The sequence below is a fragment of the Nomascus leucogenys genome, chromosome 17 (assembly GCF_006542625.1).
Source record: "Nomascus leucogenys isolate Asia chromosome 17, Asia_NLE_v1, whole genome shotgun sequence".
Lineage (NCBI taxonomy): Eukaryota > Metazoa > Chordata > Mammalia > Primates > Hylobatidae > Nomascus > Nomascus leucogenys.
In genome coordinates this window covers 14,554,474-14,571,688 of record NC_044397.1, presented here as the reverse complement: position 1 = coordinate 14,571,688, position 17,215 = coordinate 14,554,474, and the positions used below count along the sequence as shown (strand labels likewise).

Here is a 17,215-nt window from a genome sequence, read left to right as displayed (position 1 = left end):
CTGATGCTTTTATAAGGGGCTTTTCTTCCTTTGCTTGGACCTTCTTTCTCCCACTGCCATGTGAAGAAGGATGTGTTTGCTTACTCTTCCATCACAATTGTAAGTTTTCTGAGACCTCCCCAACCATTCAGAGTTGAGTCAGTTAAACCTCTTTCCTTTATAAATTACTCAGTCTCAGGTATTTCCTTACAGCAGCGTGGGAATGGACTAACACAATCTGTTTCACAAAAAAAATTAAAATCAGTAAACAGTCATGCCCCAGAACTAAGGTATTTAGTGCATAATGGTTGCTGCATCCTTTTTAAGTTTTAACTGTAGTTCTAATTTCTACATAAGATTCTCCCAGCTCAGGTTGCTACAAGAAAATTGCAATCAGTTATCATAAAATTTCATTTTCCCTGTTTTATCTTAGTAATGTCATGTGAGGACACACTACTTATGTGTTAGAGATGTAAAGAGATGTGGCTTGATGATTCCTACTGTTTCTATTACATTATGGGACTTTTAATAGTAAATATAGCTCCAAATTTAAATATCTGCTGTTTCCGAAATAACAATGGGGACTGTAATGATATGGAAATGCCGTTAGCTCTTCCTGGAAGAATCAAATCTGTGTTTTGTTTTGTGTAATTTTATTTTCTTGTCTTTTTTGAAGGTATAAGGATGAGAATCCAAAACTTTTAAACTACTCATGAGACATAATATTTGAAGGAAATATAAACCCATTTTCCAATTTTTGTAACTAAAATATATCACTATTTGCTTAAAAAATGAGTGACATTTTCCTTTTAAAATATTTTTATCAACTTTTTCTAAAATTACATATTTCTCATGAGTAGAAAAATTTAACAGACTCAGGTAGACAATCAAAATAGACATTATTAGTAAAAGAAACATCCTGTACTTTGGAAAATACTCAAATTACCCTAGACCCCCAAATAACTATATACATATATGGATTACACCTGATTAACTAGTGAAATTACTTTTATTTAATCAGTTAATAGGGATGATATTCACCTGTCACTTGCTTTTAGTATCATAATTTATTTTAGATAGTTACTATTACACATGCATACAGATATGCATGCATCCACACACAAACACATGAAATATCAAATGAAAGTTTGATATTAAGGCTATAACTAATCTAGTAAATGAGATGAAAATAAAGCAAAAAGCACTTACCCATAAGGAATTTTAAGACCTTGACTTCACGTGAAATTGAACTTTTAAAAAGCCTCAAGCTTTAATAAAGCAGGGATTCATTATCAAAAGTTTCCATGAAGAGGAAAAACAGGAATATATTAACGATTTGAAGAAACTAAAAATAAGATGACCTCAGCTTTTAAAAAGATAACATGGAATTATGAAAGTATGTAGTAAAGACACATTTAATGCTACACACTTTGAAGTAACCATCACCTTCAGAAATTACCAGTCTTGGCCACATCACACTGAGATATATCCCTAGTCACAGATGACTCTGAACACTCTGGCTCTTGTTTATTATATTCTAAAAGTGTCATAACAGTTTTTAGTACAATTCTGAACGAGTAAACTTAATAAAAAGTTTTTTAAAATAATTGTAAATTTTGGGCTATATCTCTGTATTAATCAGGACTCTGTGGGTTGCAATGAACAGAAATGAACTAAAGCTAGATTAAGACATAAACAAACAGAAAAATCCCAAACATTATAAATGTTAGAGAGATATATTATAAATCCCAAAGTAGAAAACATACAGCAACACTCCATGAATAGAAAATTTCTTTGACAGATTATTTCTCTGTGAATTGGCTTTCTCTGACTCTCATGTAGTAGATGGTAGAGAGTTACCCTACACTTCTAAGTTGACCATTGCTCCCAGCTGAACAAAAATAGATTAGTATCAATTATGAATTCCCTGGAAATATCTGCTTGGCTCAGGTTAGGCAAAGTAATCTATTTTGGTTCAATCAACTAGAATTGAAAGATGATTATGGTCAAGCATAACAGACAAAGGACAATGGGATATGGATATTTGTAAACTGGAAAAATACCCCACAGGGTATTTATTACAATCCTAGTAGACGTTTATACTTCACTGCCCTCAGCCAATTCACTAACACAGGAATTTGAGTTGCCTCAGAGACTCTCTATTTGAACCTACTTCTCTGTAGGAATTGTACTATTATTCCATTGCACAGAAAAACTGGCCTGAGCTAATAGAAATTATCTCAGCTTAATAGGACATACATACATTTTAATTTTATTTTGGAGAGAATCAGAAAAAAAACCTCTCGAGATCACTGGGCCTTTGACGCCCCTCTGTGTGGGCATATGGCTGATCTGATTACCTCCACAGTAATATGGGTTGAGCACTAAGGTAGAAAGCAGAGCTTTATTGTTTATGATGGATTTATATTTGATTTATATCCTTTTTAGAGATAGTGAACTATTTAGGAACTGAGAAGATAAAGTTTTCAGAGGCAGTATAGTGTATACAAGCATACCTTGACTATTTGTTGGCTCAGTTCTGGACCACTGCAATACAATAAATATTGCAACAAAGCAAGTCATGCACAGTTTGTAGTTCCCCAGTGCATATAAAGGCTATGTTTATACTATACTGTAGTCTATTAACTGTGCAATCACATTATGTCTAAAAAAGTTACATATCTTAATTAAGAATTACTTTATTGCTAAAAAATGCTATCAGTTTTCTGAGCCCTCAGCAAGTTGGAGTCTTTTTGCTTGTAGAAGGTCTTGCCTTGATTGATGGCTGCAGGGCATTGGTTGATGAATATTAGGGAGGCTGTGGCAATTTCTTAAAATAAGATAACAATGCAGTGTACCACATTGATGGACTCTTCCTTTCATGGAAGAATTCTCTGTAGCATGCAGTGTTGTTTGATAGCACTGTACTGGCACTAGAACATTTTTCAAAATTAGTCGATGCTCTCAAACATTGCCCCTGCTATATCAACCAAGTTTATATAAAATTTTACATCCTTTGTTGTCATTTCAGCAATGTTCATAGCATTTTCACTAGGATTATATTCCATTTGAGGAAACCACTTTTTATGCTCATTCTTAAGAAGCAACTCCTCATTCATCAGTTTTATCATGAGATTGCGGCAATTTGGTCACATCTCTGAAGATGTGTTCCGCTTCCGATTCCAGTTCTCTTCCTATTTCCACCACATCTGCAGCTACTTTTCCCACTGAAGTCTTGAACACCTCAAACTCATCCAATGAGTGTTGGAATCAACCTCTTCCAAACTGCTGCTAATGTTGACATCCTGACCATCTCTCATGAATCATAAATATTATTACCTAGAACAGTGAATACTTTAGAAGGTTTTTAACTTACTTTCCCCAGGTCCATCATAGGAATCACTATCTATGGCAGCTATAGCCTTGCAAAATGTATTTCTTAAATAATAAAACTTGGAAGTCAAAATGACTCCTTGATCCATGGGATACAGAATAGATGTTGTGTTGACAGGCATGAAAACAACATTAATCTTGTACACCACCATTAGAGCTCTTGGGTGACTAGGTGCATTGTCAATGAGCAGTAATATTTGAAAGGAATTTTTTTCTGAGTGATAGTTCTCAACAGTGGGCTTAAAATATTCAATAAACCATGCTTACAACAGATATGCTGTCATCCAGGCTTTTTGTTTCACTTATGGAGCATAGGCAGAGTCGATTTAGCATACTTCCTAAGGTGTATTAGTCTGTTCTCATGCTGCTGATAAAGACATACTCAAGACTGGGCAATTTACAAAAGAAAGAGGTTTAATGGACTTACAGTTCCACATGACTCAGGAGGCCTCACAATCATGGTGGAAGGTGAAAGGCATGTCTCACATGGTGGCAGACAAGAGAAGAGAGCTTGTGCAGGGAAACTCCTCTTTTTAAAACCATCACCTCTCGTGAGACTTATTCACCATCACGAGAACAGCATGGGAAAGACCTGCCCCCATGATTCATTTACCTCCCACTGGGTCCCTCCTACAACATGTGGGAATTCAAGATGAGATTTGGGTGTGGACACAGCCAAACCATATCATAACAGCTCTAGGATTTTGGAGTAATAAATGAGCATTCATTTCAGCTTAACGTCATCAGCTGCATTAGCCCCTAACAAGAGAATCAGCCTGTCTTTTGAAGATTTGAAGCTCAGACATTGACTTCTCCTCTCTAGCTATGAAAGTCCCAGATGGCATCTTCTTCCAGTAGAAAGCTGTTTTGTTGACATTGAAAATCTGTTGTTTAGGATAGCCTGCTTCATCAATAATCTTAGCTAGATCTTCTGGATAACTTGGTGCAACTTCTACTTCGCATTTGCTGCTTCATCTTGCACTTTTATGTTATGAAGATGGCTTCTTTCCATAAACCTCATGAACAAACCTCTGCTGTCTTCAAATTGTTCTTCTGCAGCTTCTTTACCTCTCTTAGCCATCATATAATTGTAGAGTTGGGGCCTTTCTCTGGATTAGGCTTTGACTTAAGGGAATGTTATGGCTGGTTTAGTCTTCTACCTAGACCACTCAAACTTTCTTTATATCAGCAATAAGGATGTTTGTTTTCTTATTTGTGTATTCACTGGAAGAGAACAGTACTTTTTTTTTTTTCCAAGAACTTTTTCTCTGCATTAATGACTCAGCTGTTTGGTACAAGAGGCCTAGCTTTTTACCTCTCTCAGATTTCTACATACCTTCCTCACTAATCTTAATTATTATTTTATTATTATATTTTTATTTTTGGAGACAAAGTCTCACTCAGTTGCCCAGGCTGGAGTGCAGTGGTGCAATCTCGGCTCATGGCAACCTCTGCCTCCCTGGTTCCAGTGATTCTCATGCCTCAGCCTCCCAAGTAGCTGGGACTGCAGGCGTGAGTCACCACATCCAGCTAATTTTTGTACTTTTAGTAGAGACAGGGTTTTGCCATGTTGGCCAGGCTAGTCTCGAACTCCTTATCTCAAGGGATCTGCCTGCCTCAGCCTCTCAAAGTCCCAAGATTACAGGCCTGAGCCATCACACCCAGCCTTAATCATTGTTAGCTTTTGAATTAAAGTGAAAAACATGAAACTCTTCCTTCACTTGAATACTTAGAGGCTTTTGTAGGGTTATTAATTGACCTGATTTCAATGTTGTCATGTCTTAGGAAATAGGGTGGCCTGAGAAGACGGAAAGAGACTGGAGAACGGCCAGCCAGTGGAGCAGTCAGAACACATACAACATTTCTTAATTAAGTTTGTCAACTTATATGAGCACCATTTTTGGTGCCCCAAAACAATGACAATATTAACATCAAATATCACTGATCATGGATCACCATAATAGGTACAATGATAATTAGAAATTTTAAAATATTGTGAGGATTACCAAAATGTGACAGAGACATTAAGTGAACATATGATTTTGGAAAAATGATGCCAATACAATTTCTGAAGGCTTCCAAAAACCTTCGATTTGTTAAGAACAACAACAAAAAAGCATTATCTATAAAGCGCAATAAGGCAAAGTGCAATAAAACAAGGTACACCTGTATAGGTTATGTGTACTGGCTTTAGAGCCACTACCACTGTCCAAACTATAGCTTGTGCAGACTTAAACAAGTTGTTTAACTTCTTTGTCCTACAATATCCTCATCTGTATATTTTGGATTAAAATAAATTTAAAAAATTAATCTTAGCGAACTGCTTACTTACAATGCCTGGAAGACTGTAAGTACTCAATATTCTAGTTGTTTTAGAAGGAGTGGTTTTAAGACTTGCTATATTCCCGTAATGTTCTACATACCCCTTCTTGCTTTAGAAGGGATGATTTAAAAACATGCTGTATTCCTGTCAGAGAGCCAGGTACTAACGCAGATTTATATGAAGCTAATTAGAGTTGAATTTCAAGGTTCTGGACTTTCCAAGGCTCATCTACATTTTTTTATATTTTATTTCCTAAGAGCACACCCCAAATTGTATAACTCTGAGCCCAGTAAAACATAGTTCCACCTCTGGTCAAGTTTGGTGGACCCATTCCAGATAATTATTCATAACTATACTAGGATAATTTATTTAGCTCAGTTTACCAAGGTGACAAAAAGAAGAGTTGAGAATGATTAAACACTGAGAAAAAAGAATCTATTCAGTTTACTGTATACAAAACTTTGAGAGTAACTGTTTTATTCTTATTCTATAATAATTAATAATAGATTTAAAATAGACGAATCAGATTGCTTAAGCTCTTGAGTTAGAGGCTGCAGTAAGCAATGATCACACTACTGTACTCCAGTCTGAGTGACTAAGCAAGACCCTGTCTCAGGGAAAAAAAAAAAACAGAGGAATGGATGATCATACAGGGAAGTTTTGACCATAATGAAGTGTATAAAATGTTATTATTTCAACTGATGACTCCAGAATTCCTCTAAGAGATACAGCTATCTTTGAGAAAAGAGCACAAAATTTTTGGAGTAGTATGTGGGACTTCCAGACCCTGGTTGGCTGGCCCTAAACTACAAAAGAAAGAAATTGCTCTCTAGACATAAAAAGAATGGGAATTCCCCCAAGTAGTCTGCAAAAGAGAGATTGAGGAAGAGGAAGGGAAGAAGAAGAGTAGCTGCATATTGTACAAAGTGACTACTTCCAGAGAGCCTTCCAAATTTTCTTTCTGGAGTGATCTCAGCTCACTGAAGCCTCAATCTCCTGGGCTCAAGTGATCCTCACACCTAAGCATGTAGACTAGCAGGGACGACAGGTGTGGGCCACCACATCCAGCTAATTACTTTTTAATATTTTTTGTAAGGATGGGATTCCACCATGTTGCCCAGGCTGATCTCAAACTCCTGGGCTCCAGTGATCCTCCCACCTAGCCCTCCCAAAGTGCTGGGATTACAGGTGTAAGCCACCAGGCCTGGCCTCTCCAAATTTTCAATAAAGCCTTTAGAATTCATAAAAGTTGTGGAAGTGAGTATTTATTTTTGGAATCTGAAGAAGCAGTTGAGTTCCTCTGATGAGGAACTGAGTTAGCCTATGAGGATGCATGGCCTATAAAAATGTAATCACCCAGGGAATACATACAAATCTCAGGGAGGGTGCCATAGTTTGTGTGTCCCCAGAAGCAGACACTGGGACAAGAACTCCAGTGCAAATTGTTTGTTGTTGTTATTATTGTTGTTTGAGACAGTCTTGCTCTGTTGCCCAGGCTGGAATGCAGTGGCACGATCTCGGCTCACAGCAACCTCCATCTCCTGGGTTCAAGTGATTCTCCTGCCTCAGCCTCTGGAGTAGCTGAGATTACTGGCATGCATCACCACGCCCAGCTAAGTTTTGCATTTTTAGTAGAGCTGGGATTTCGCCATGTTGGCCAGGCTGGTCTCGAACTTCTGACCTCAGGTAATCCACCCAGCTCGGCCTCCCAAAGTGCTGGGACTATAGGCGTGAGCCACCTCACCCTGCCTATAGTGCAAATTGTTTATTTGGAAGGAGGAAAAAACCACCACTAGGCCAGGGAGGAACTGGGACAAGGAAGAAAAGGTAGTCAAAGAAGTTCATTATTAAGCCATTTACCACTGTGGATGTGGACTTCATCATGTTAGGCAAGAGGAGTTCGTGTAAAACACACCCCTCGGAAGTATTTTCTGAGGAACTGGGTATGTATATATAATTCTTGTGGGTCATTGTTTGAGGGCTATTCACAGAGGAGATTCCTTGGCACCTCTGACCCCAACAAATAAGGTAAATATATGCAAGTGCTTGAAGCTGAAGTTTGGGTTAGGGAATATGGGCAGGTTACCAACATCGTCTCCTCTGTCTGTGGACTTTGGACATCCATTGGCTCTGAAATTGACATGAATTTCAAGACAAGTTCAATAGATTTCTGAAGGTCAGAGAAACTCTCACCGTCTCCTGAATGGCATGACAGTATTTTATTTTGCTTTAAATTTGTCCTCACAAGGAATTGATTCTTTTTAAGAAAGTCTTTATACAGCGCTGCTTTGGCAGCATATATACTAAAATTGGGACAGTAACTAGAATATTAGCATAGCCCTGTGCAAGGATGACATGCAAATTTGTGAAGCATTATATATACATATTTTTACAGGGTGACTATAGTCAATAATAATTTAAGTGTACAGTTTAAAATAACTTAAAAAGTCTGATTGGATTGTTTGTAACACAAAGAATAAATGCTTTAGGGTGAATACCCTATCTTTCATGATGTGATTATTAATATAGCATATCTGTATCAAAACATTTCATGTACCTCATAAATATATATACTATTATGTACCCACAAATATTAAAAATTAGAAAAAGAGAAGAAAGTCTTCACACAGATAGGGCTAGGGAATATGTTACTTGAGAGACTGATCTGTACTTTTCTCCCGAAACCTTCAGCTTCTAATGATTCTCTTCCAAATATCCATGTTCTCTGTCCAAAGCATTTTTGGGGGGCATCTTAGGATGGTTTCTTCTTTGCATAACGCTATTAAACTAGTGTAAAACTGTCACTCTTCAATTTTAATTACATAATCTTTTAAAATGGCATTTAATGACATCTAATTTATCCAAGAATTGCCTTTTTATTTTAATGCTGTTATTTCTGTTTGTTTCTCCAAGTCCATAATTTGCTGTACTGGAGTTTTATTCTTCTTGCTTTTGGAAAGAAAGACAAAAAATCCAGATGTAGTCCAAATATAAACTGTTCACAGAATTACATAGATACCATTCCATTCCCAGTATAATACATGTAAACACATGGACATCTCTCACTCCAACTCTAATTGCTCCAGAGCTTATCTGTTGAACCATTTTAAATAGCATTGAGTGGTCTCTGCAGGCATCACATGTGATATATGTAAGTATTCAATACATACCTATAGACTGGTACGTAGAAAGGGGAAAGACTATCACTTACTTCACTTATTTTGAAATGACACACAGGTTTAATAGAAATAGAAATGTAAATAAATTCAATAATTTGGGGAAATACATATTATTCTTTCAATAATTTCTCTAAAAGGTTTTAATTTTTGTTGTTTTTAACTCTATCAATTATCTTTTTTTTCCTTCATAGTTTCAATCCGAGTATTGAATTGTCTTTGGCCTGAAAACATTTTAGTTCCTTTCCAAGTGAACAATGACTTCTTTTTCTTCTACCTTTTTAATGTCCACAATAGAGTCTCTAATAGTGGGGGCCATCCCAGCCCCCATGATTATGAAGACAGCACTGGTTCTCTTCCTTCATAGTTCCACAAGGGTTATCAACCTGCTTTTTCTCTACTTCAGGTGGAAGTGTTTCTTCTGAACCAATTATCTTCCTATCTTTGTCCTCTGAAGAATCGTTTTTCCACTCCCAGCTATTTCCTTTCTTAGGGTAAGTTTTATGTCTGGGTCATTTTGCTTATTTCTCTACCCTCTTAAAAACTGAATTCCTCTGCCTTAGAGAATTCTCAACTTCATACATTATTTGACATGTTTAAAATTTCTTCGATTCTAAGGGAATTTTGTCTTACTGGTATGTAAGAAGCGCAAAACAGGTCATCACTTCTAAAACACAGAAACATATGTTACCTAAAGAAAGAACCCACGGCTGCATTTTGCAGATACTGTAAAAAAAATCTTGTAAGTGAATTATCCAACTACTGTGTTGTATCTTCCCTTATCCACTACTAGGTACAAATTCTGGAAATTACTGAACTCTGAAAACACTTCACCAATGATTACGAAGGAGTTATTCTTAACTTGACCATTTTTGTAATTCGTTGGCCATACCCTGATATTCATCTTCCTAACAACACTAAAGATAATTGACTACCTGTAAGGAAACTGATTCTTTGTGGAAATAACTTCTAATAACTAAACATTTGTCTCAATAGCTTCAATTTTTTTTTAGGGAAGGTTGATAGTTGTCAAAAAATATCTGATGTAGGAGGTAAGTGAAAATGACACTGTCATCTAGAGAACTGGAAGGGAGTGAATGATGGCCTTTGACCTACTCTTGAAAGAGTTGTTCTTGTATAATACAATCAGTTAAGAAGAAGGAGCCAGGGTAATTCTATGGGTAAATATAGTCTTTCTTAGCAATGGGGCAAGGGAGTGGGGTTAGCAGGTGTGTGTATGTTGCAGGGGATTGCTTCATTCAGGCTTTTCCCCAAACTCCAGTCCCAGGAAGAGAGAATTCAAAGCCAAGCAAAAATTGTTAAGGCTTCACTGGAGTATCTATCCACCTCCTCCGACCTGAGAGTAAAATCAAGAAAGCATACACAGCAGCAAATTTGGCAAGGGAAGGCCTTGGCCACACGCCCTATCCTGGGCTAGCAAGAGTACTTTATCCTTTACCCTATACATATGGAACTGCTATGGTTTCTTCAACCATCTCAGTTGAGGCATTGTAAGTGGAATATTTTAACAGCCTTCCTAGAGTGATGGGATTCAAATCAATCCAGAGAAGCAGTGTTACACCCTGTTATGTTTTGGCTGTGTCCCCACACCCAAATGTCATTGTCAATTGTAGTTCCCATAATCACCATATGTGGTGGGAAGGACCAGGTGGAGAGAATTTAATCATGGGGGCTGTTTCCCCCATCCTGTTCTCATGATAGTGAGTGAGTTCTCATGAGATCTGATGGTTTTATAAGGGCCTTCCCCCTTCACTGCGTTCTCATTTCTTCTCCTCTCTATCACCATGTGAAGAAGGACGTGTTTACTTCCCCTTCCGCTATGATTGTAAGTTTCCTGAGGACTCTCTAGCCATGTGGAACTATGAGTCAATTAAACCTCTTTCCTTTATAAATTACCCTGTCTCGGGTACGTCTTTTTTAGTAGTGTGAGAACAGACTAATATACACCCACTCTGCAGGAAGGTCGGTGCAAAGCAAGCCAGGATAGCCTCCGATTGCATGGGCTACAGAGGGGAAAGTGTTGGTAGGTTGTAAGTGATTAGGCAGTGATTAGGTACTTATCCACCAAAGGACAGAAATTCAACTGTAGGGAATCCAGGCCTCCTAGTGGTTGATACTCAGCTGTGGTTTAGGTAAAACTTCCTAAATATGTTACTCTGATTTGTTCAATGATAACAGATTCACTTATGTTTCTTCTCCCTGCCCTGTCCCAGACCCGCAGCTCTCGGCATTGTTTCTACACAGTTAAGCAGTGTCTTACTGTCTGCCTTCCAGTCACTCTATACCCATGTCCAATAAAGAGCAGTGACATTACCCAACACACTTATTGAAAGTAAGAGACTTTGTAGTTTGTAACGGCCATATTGATATTCATGCTTATCATTTTATACAGTTACAGGTGATACTAAAACATTTTTCAGTAAGAAGAATTTGTTTAACATCTAACCATACAATATTAACCACTGAGAATAGAAATAATAGTAAGAATAACGAAACATGGGCACTGCCCTCAAAGAGTTTATAATCTAATGGGGGGCAGGCAAGTAAACAAATTATTATAATGTAGTATGATATTAACCTACACAGAGAGCAGAGAAGAAGGGCCTCTAACACAGACTTAAGGTAGAGGGATAAGGAATAGAGTAAAAGGAAATTATTACCAGTGCAGGATTCTTGGAGGAAAATGTGCCTACTTCCTGTTCACAAGGATGAATAGAAAATATTCAAAATGGGCATAAGATGACAAACAAGGCAGAGAATCCAGAGAAAACATGGTATACCCTGGGGAACTGCTAAGTAGGGCTTGAACACAACATACCGGATCAGGCACAATTTCAGCTGAGTCAAGAGAGACAGGCTGGCATGGGATCCTGGAGAGCCTTAGACACCATGACCAGGATCCCAGCATCTAACAAGAGGGAAGATAGAGAACTAATGAATGATGCTGTGGGCTGAATTATACCTGCTCCCCCAGTCCCATGGGGTGAGTCCTCACATCCAGTGTCACTATTTAGAGACAGGGCTTTTAGGAGGTAATTAAGATTAAATGAGGTCATAATGGTGGAGTTCTAATCTGATAGGATTGGTGGCTTTATAAGAAGGGGATGAGAGAGATCTCTCTCTCTCTCCAAGTGCATGTGCCAAGCAAAGGCCCTGTGAGGACACAGTGAGAAGTTGGATCTGAAAGCCAGGAAGAGAGTCCTCACCAGAACCCAACCATGCTGACGCCCTAACCTCAGACTTCCAGATACAAGAACTGTATAAGAAAATCAATTTCTGTTGTTTAAGCTATCTAGTCCGTAGTATTTTGTTACAGTAACTTGCACCTACTAAGACAAATGATGTCAAACAAGAGAGTGGCATGTGTGTCACATGATGTGTATTAAATGAAGAGTGTGCTTAGGGTAGCTAGTAGATTGCAAAAGGAGTAAAACTGAAGGTGAAGATCATTTAGGACAGTATCTACTAACCATCCAGATTACAAATAAGGAGAGTTTCAACTAAAGTGTGGGCAGAAAGACTGAGTGAAGACATTGGAGTTTGCTGAACTTAGAGACACAATGGATGTTGTAGGTAAGCTTTTGAAGTCACGGAGTTAATTATGTCTTATACTATGGTTTAGTTGAAGAAACCTTTTTCGACAAATTGTCCATTTGGTGTATAAGCCAGACCAGCTTAATCAGGCACAGGAAAGCTGCAGTGTGTCACAAAATGTTGAAAGCAAATGCAAGAGTGAAGGCGTCATGATCAACGACTTGCTGTGGATTCCTGTTCTTCTTAGAGGCTGTCTCATTCTCTCATGGCTCAGTGCAGAAGCCAGTGTCAATCCAAGTTTTAACTATCTGAAAAGCTTGATTTCATTCTTGATGTTTTAATATTTTCTCCCTCCACTTTAGATGCTCCCCTGTGGGCTGTGCATCCCACTCTGAAGAAGACTGGCATAGCTGATGTTGCCAGTCGGTGAGCTGACTATGATAAAAAAAGGGAGAGCACATTTTTAGGTGTTCTTTCCCTAGTGTATGTCTTTGTCAACTTTGTCATAGATCAGTTGGCTCTAGATACATGGCTTTATTTCTGATTTCTCTATTCTCTTCCATCAACCTGTGTCAACAAATATTCTTAGTAGCCATAAATAAAGGGAAAAGTATTGGAAAATAGTGTAGTAGGAAATAGAATAAGAGTTCTGTAAAGTGTCTTCATGGGACAAGTGTCCTCAGAAATTCTCCTTAACTGGTACAACAACAGAGACATAGATCAATGGAACAGAACAGAGCCCTCAGAAATGATGCCGCATATCTACAACTATCTGATCTTTGACAAACCTGACAAAAACAAGAAATGGGGAAAGGATTCCCTATTTAATAAATGGTGCTGGGAAAACTGGCTAGCCATATGTAGAAAGCTGAAACTGGATCCCTTCCTTACACCTTATACAAAAATTAATTCAAGATGGATTAAAGACTTAAATGTTAGACCTAAAACCATTAAAATCCTACAAGAAAACCTAGGCAATACCATTCAGGACACAGGCGTGGGCAAGGACTTCATGTCTAAAACACCAAAAGCAATGGCAACGAAAGCCAAAATTGACAAATGCGATCTAATTAAACAAAAGAGCTTCTGCACAGCAAAAGAAACTACCATCAGAGTGAACAGGCAACCTACAGAATGGGAGAAAATGTTTGCAACCTACTCATCTGACAAAGCGCTAATATCCAGAATCTACAATGAACTCAAACATATTTACAAGAAAAAAACAAACAACCCCATCAAAAAGTGGGCGAAGGACATGAACAGACACTTCTCAAAAGAAGACATTTATGCAGCCAAAAAACACATGAAGAAATGCTCATCATCACTGGCCATCAGAGAAATGCAAATCAAAACCACAGTGAGATACCATCTCACACCAGTTAGAATGGCCATCATTACAAAGTCAGGAAACAACAGGTGCTGGAGAGGATGTGGAGAAATAGGAACACTTTTACACTGTTGGTGGGACTGTAAACTAGTTCAACCATTGTGGAAGTCAGTGTGGCGATTCCTCAGGGATCTAGAACTAGAAATACCATTTGACCCAGCCATCCCATTACTGGGTATATACCCAAAGGACTATAAATCATGCTGCTATAAAGACACATGCACACGTATGTTTATTGCGGCACTATTCACAATAGCAAAGAGTGGAACCAACCCAAATGTCCAACAACGATATACTGGATTAAGAAAATGTGGCACATATACACCATGGAATACTATGCAGCCATAAAAAAGGATGAGTTCATATCCTTTGTAGGGACATGGATGAAACTGGAAAACATCATTCTCAGTAAACTATCGCAAGGACAAAAAACCAAACACTGCATGTTCTCACTCATAGGTGGGAATTGAACAATGAGAACTCATGGACACAGGAAGGGGAACATCACACTCCAGGGACTGTTGTGCGGGTGGGAGAGTGGGGAGGGACAGCATTAGGAGATATACCTAATGCTAAATGACGAGTTAATGGGTGCAGGAAATCAACATGGCACATGGATACATATGTAACAAACCTGCACATTGTGCACATGTACCCTAAAACCCAAAGTATAATAATAAAAAAAAAAAGAAATTCTCCATAAAAAGGAAACAAAAAAGATATGATGGCTTAAGAGAATAAAAGATACAACAAGAATGTACTGAATGTAATGTTTCCAGTAGAATAAATTAAAATACATAAATATGTATATATAACATGTATATACACACATGTGTGTATGTATATTTAACTCTAACAAAATACTATAAAATATCATTAGAGGATAAATCTAAAATATATAAATATCCAATAACAAACTAGTACATAATAAGTACTCAATAAAATTAGGCACTTATAATTCTACATGATATAATTTACAGTTTTTGATTATTGGAAGTTAAAAATAATAGATTTAAGTACACAATACTTAAAAGTTTCACAGGCATAACAAATTGGAACACAGACAGATTTAGAAATCATTTTACAACCAAACGTAGAAATCATATGATCACAAAATATTAGTGCTGAGAGGAATTTTAAAGAGCATTTAAATGTTCCTTTTATAGATGTGGAAATGGCATAAATCTGTTAGGTTTCTTCTGAATGGCCTACATGTTGAATGGAGAGCTTGCCTCCCATGACATGTGGTATTTTACTGGAGAAGAAAGAAATAATATACAGTAAAGTGAAGAATTATTTGTGGTTGACTCAGAATGTTTTACAAGAAATAAGAAAGGCATGTTTAAATTACTTATAAGAGAAAGTGTCCTAAAGGCAAGAGTAATTTAACAATGGAATAGCCACCCGAAGAGGTCATTGAGAAAACATCAATAAGACATTCAGAAAGAGATTAAATATAATTCTAAAGGGAATAATATAAGTGTCTGGCAATAACATGCACTAGGTACAGAGGTCTGAATACAATGACCTGTCATTTTCCCCATAGTCCCTGTGTCCATGATTCAAGTAAAATAATCATGAGAGCAAATAGAGGTAAGGTGAGCATCAAAGGGGAAAAAACATGAGACAAAGTAAGATAGGACTACCAGAACTGACGTAGTAGCACAGAAGAAAACAATTATTTCTGAGACTAAAAGCTTTCTAAGCAGCATTCTGGTGGCAGTTTTGGCTGCTTTTGTCTACAGGAGCAATGGCAAGAAACTCACTTGCCTTTCTGTCAAAATTCCCATGATTTTATTTTATTTTTCCTAATCTGTAACAGAAGCACTGTATGCCTTTAAGTTATTACACCCTCATCATGGAAGAGATAGCCAGAGAAAGGAACTTCTACAAAACCCCGAATCTGGTCAGAACTAACATCCAACACCCTTAGTAATTTATGAAGGTTTATGCTGGTAGCAATAATGTTACTATGCAGAATCATAAAATTAGAAAATGTTTTGTCTTAGTCTGTTCAGTCTGCTATAACAAAATACCATAGACTGGGTCATATAAACAACAGAAACTTATTTCTCACTACTTTGGAGACTGGGAAGTTGAAGACCAATCACTGGCAGACTCAGTGTCTGGTGAGAGCTCACTTCCTGGTTTGAAGACAGCTATCTTCTAGTTGTGTCCTCACATGGCAGAAGGGATGAGGGATCTCTCTGGGGCCTCTTTTTATAACTAATCCCATTTATGAGGGCTCTACCCTAACGACCTGATCACCTCCAAAAGGTCCCATATCCTAATGGCATCACATAGGGGGTTAGGATTTCAACATATGAATTTGGAGGTGACACAAACATTAAGACCATGCATGTCTCGACTGAAAGTAACTTTAAACATCCATAGGCATAAAACGTCATGTAGGCCGGGCACGGTGGCTCACGCCTGTAATCCCAGCACTTTGGGAGGCCTAGGCAGGTGGATCACAAGGTCAGGAGATCGAGACCATCCTGGCTAACACGGTGAAACCCCGTGTCTACTAAAAATACAAAAAAAATTAGCCAGACATGGTGGCGGGCGCCTGTAGTCCCAGCTATTCGGGAGGCTGAGGCAGGAGAATGGCGTGAACCCGGGAGGTGGAGCTTGCAGTGAGCTGAGATTGCGCCACTGCACTCCAGCCTGGGCAACAAAGCGAGACTCTGTCTCAAAAAAAAAAAAAAAAAAAAAAAAAAAAACCTCATGTAATTGGAAAGCAGTAGCATAGGCTTGTTTATGCTCAATACTAAGGCGTGCATCTATATAAGAATATAATCACACACACCATTATCCACATCAGAATGAGCCAAACACACTCTAGGAAAATATAGGTGAACAATAACATTATCTCACTGTGTGAAAAATCTTTCTAAGCAGGAAATGAAACCCAGAAACTATGTAAGAAGATAATGTTGATTTTTGATTACATTAAAATTTTTAAATTTTGCATGTCAAAAATCAATATAAATAAGATTGAAAATCAAGTAACAAGGTGAAAAAATGAATTTGAAAAATATATTAAAGGCAAAAGTTAACACATGCACTATATACAAAGCCTTTGAAATTCACAAGAGAGGTAAACATTCAGTTTTCCACATTGAGAAAATTTTCAGATAATCACTTATGTACCCTTGCATAGATACAAATAGCTGGTGAACATAATAAGCTTTACAAATCAAAAATGCAAATTAAATAAGATCTATTTTTCAGTGATCAAGAGGTAAATATTCTTTAAAAATAACACATACTTTTTATGAGAATACATAAAACAAATGGCCATATAGCATTGAGGATATACAAAATACATGAAAAGTTTCTGAAGAATAATTTGGGAACATAGATCAAAACCTTGGAATTGTGTATGTGTTTTCACCCAAA

General features: G+C 37.5%; 1 non-coding gene across 1 annotated transcript; it reads left to right on the top strand.

Annotated features, from left to right (window-relative positions):
* Positions 1-7,978: 7,978 nt before the first annotated feature.
* Positions 7,979-8,080, top strand: LOC115831023. Its single transcript, XR_004026576.1, has one exon. It is a non-coding gene; the product is annotated as a U6 spliceosomal RNA (small nuclear RNA).
* The last annotated feature ends 9,135 nt before the right edge of the window (positions 8,081-17,215 follow it).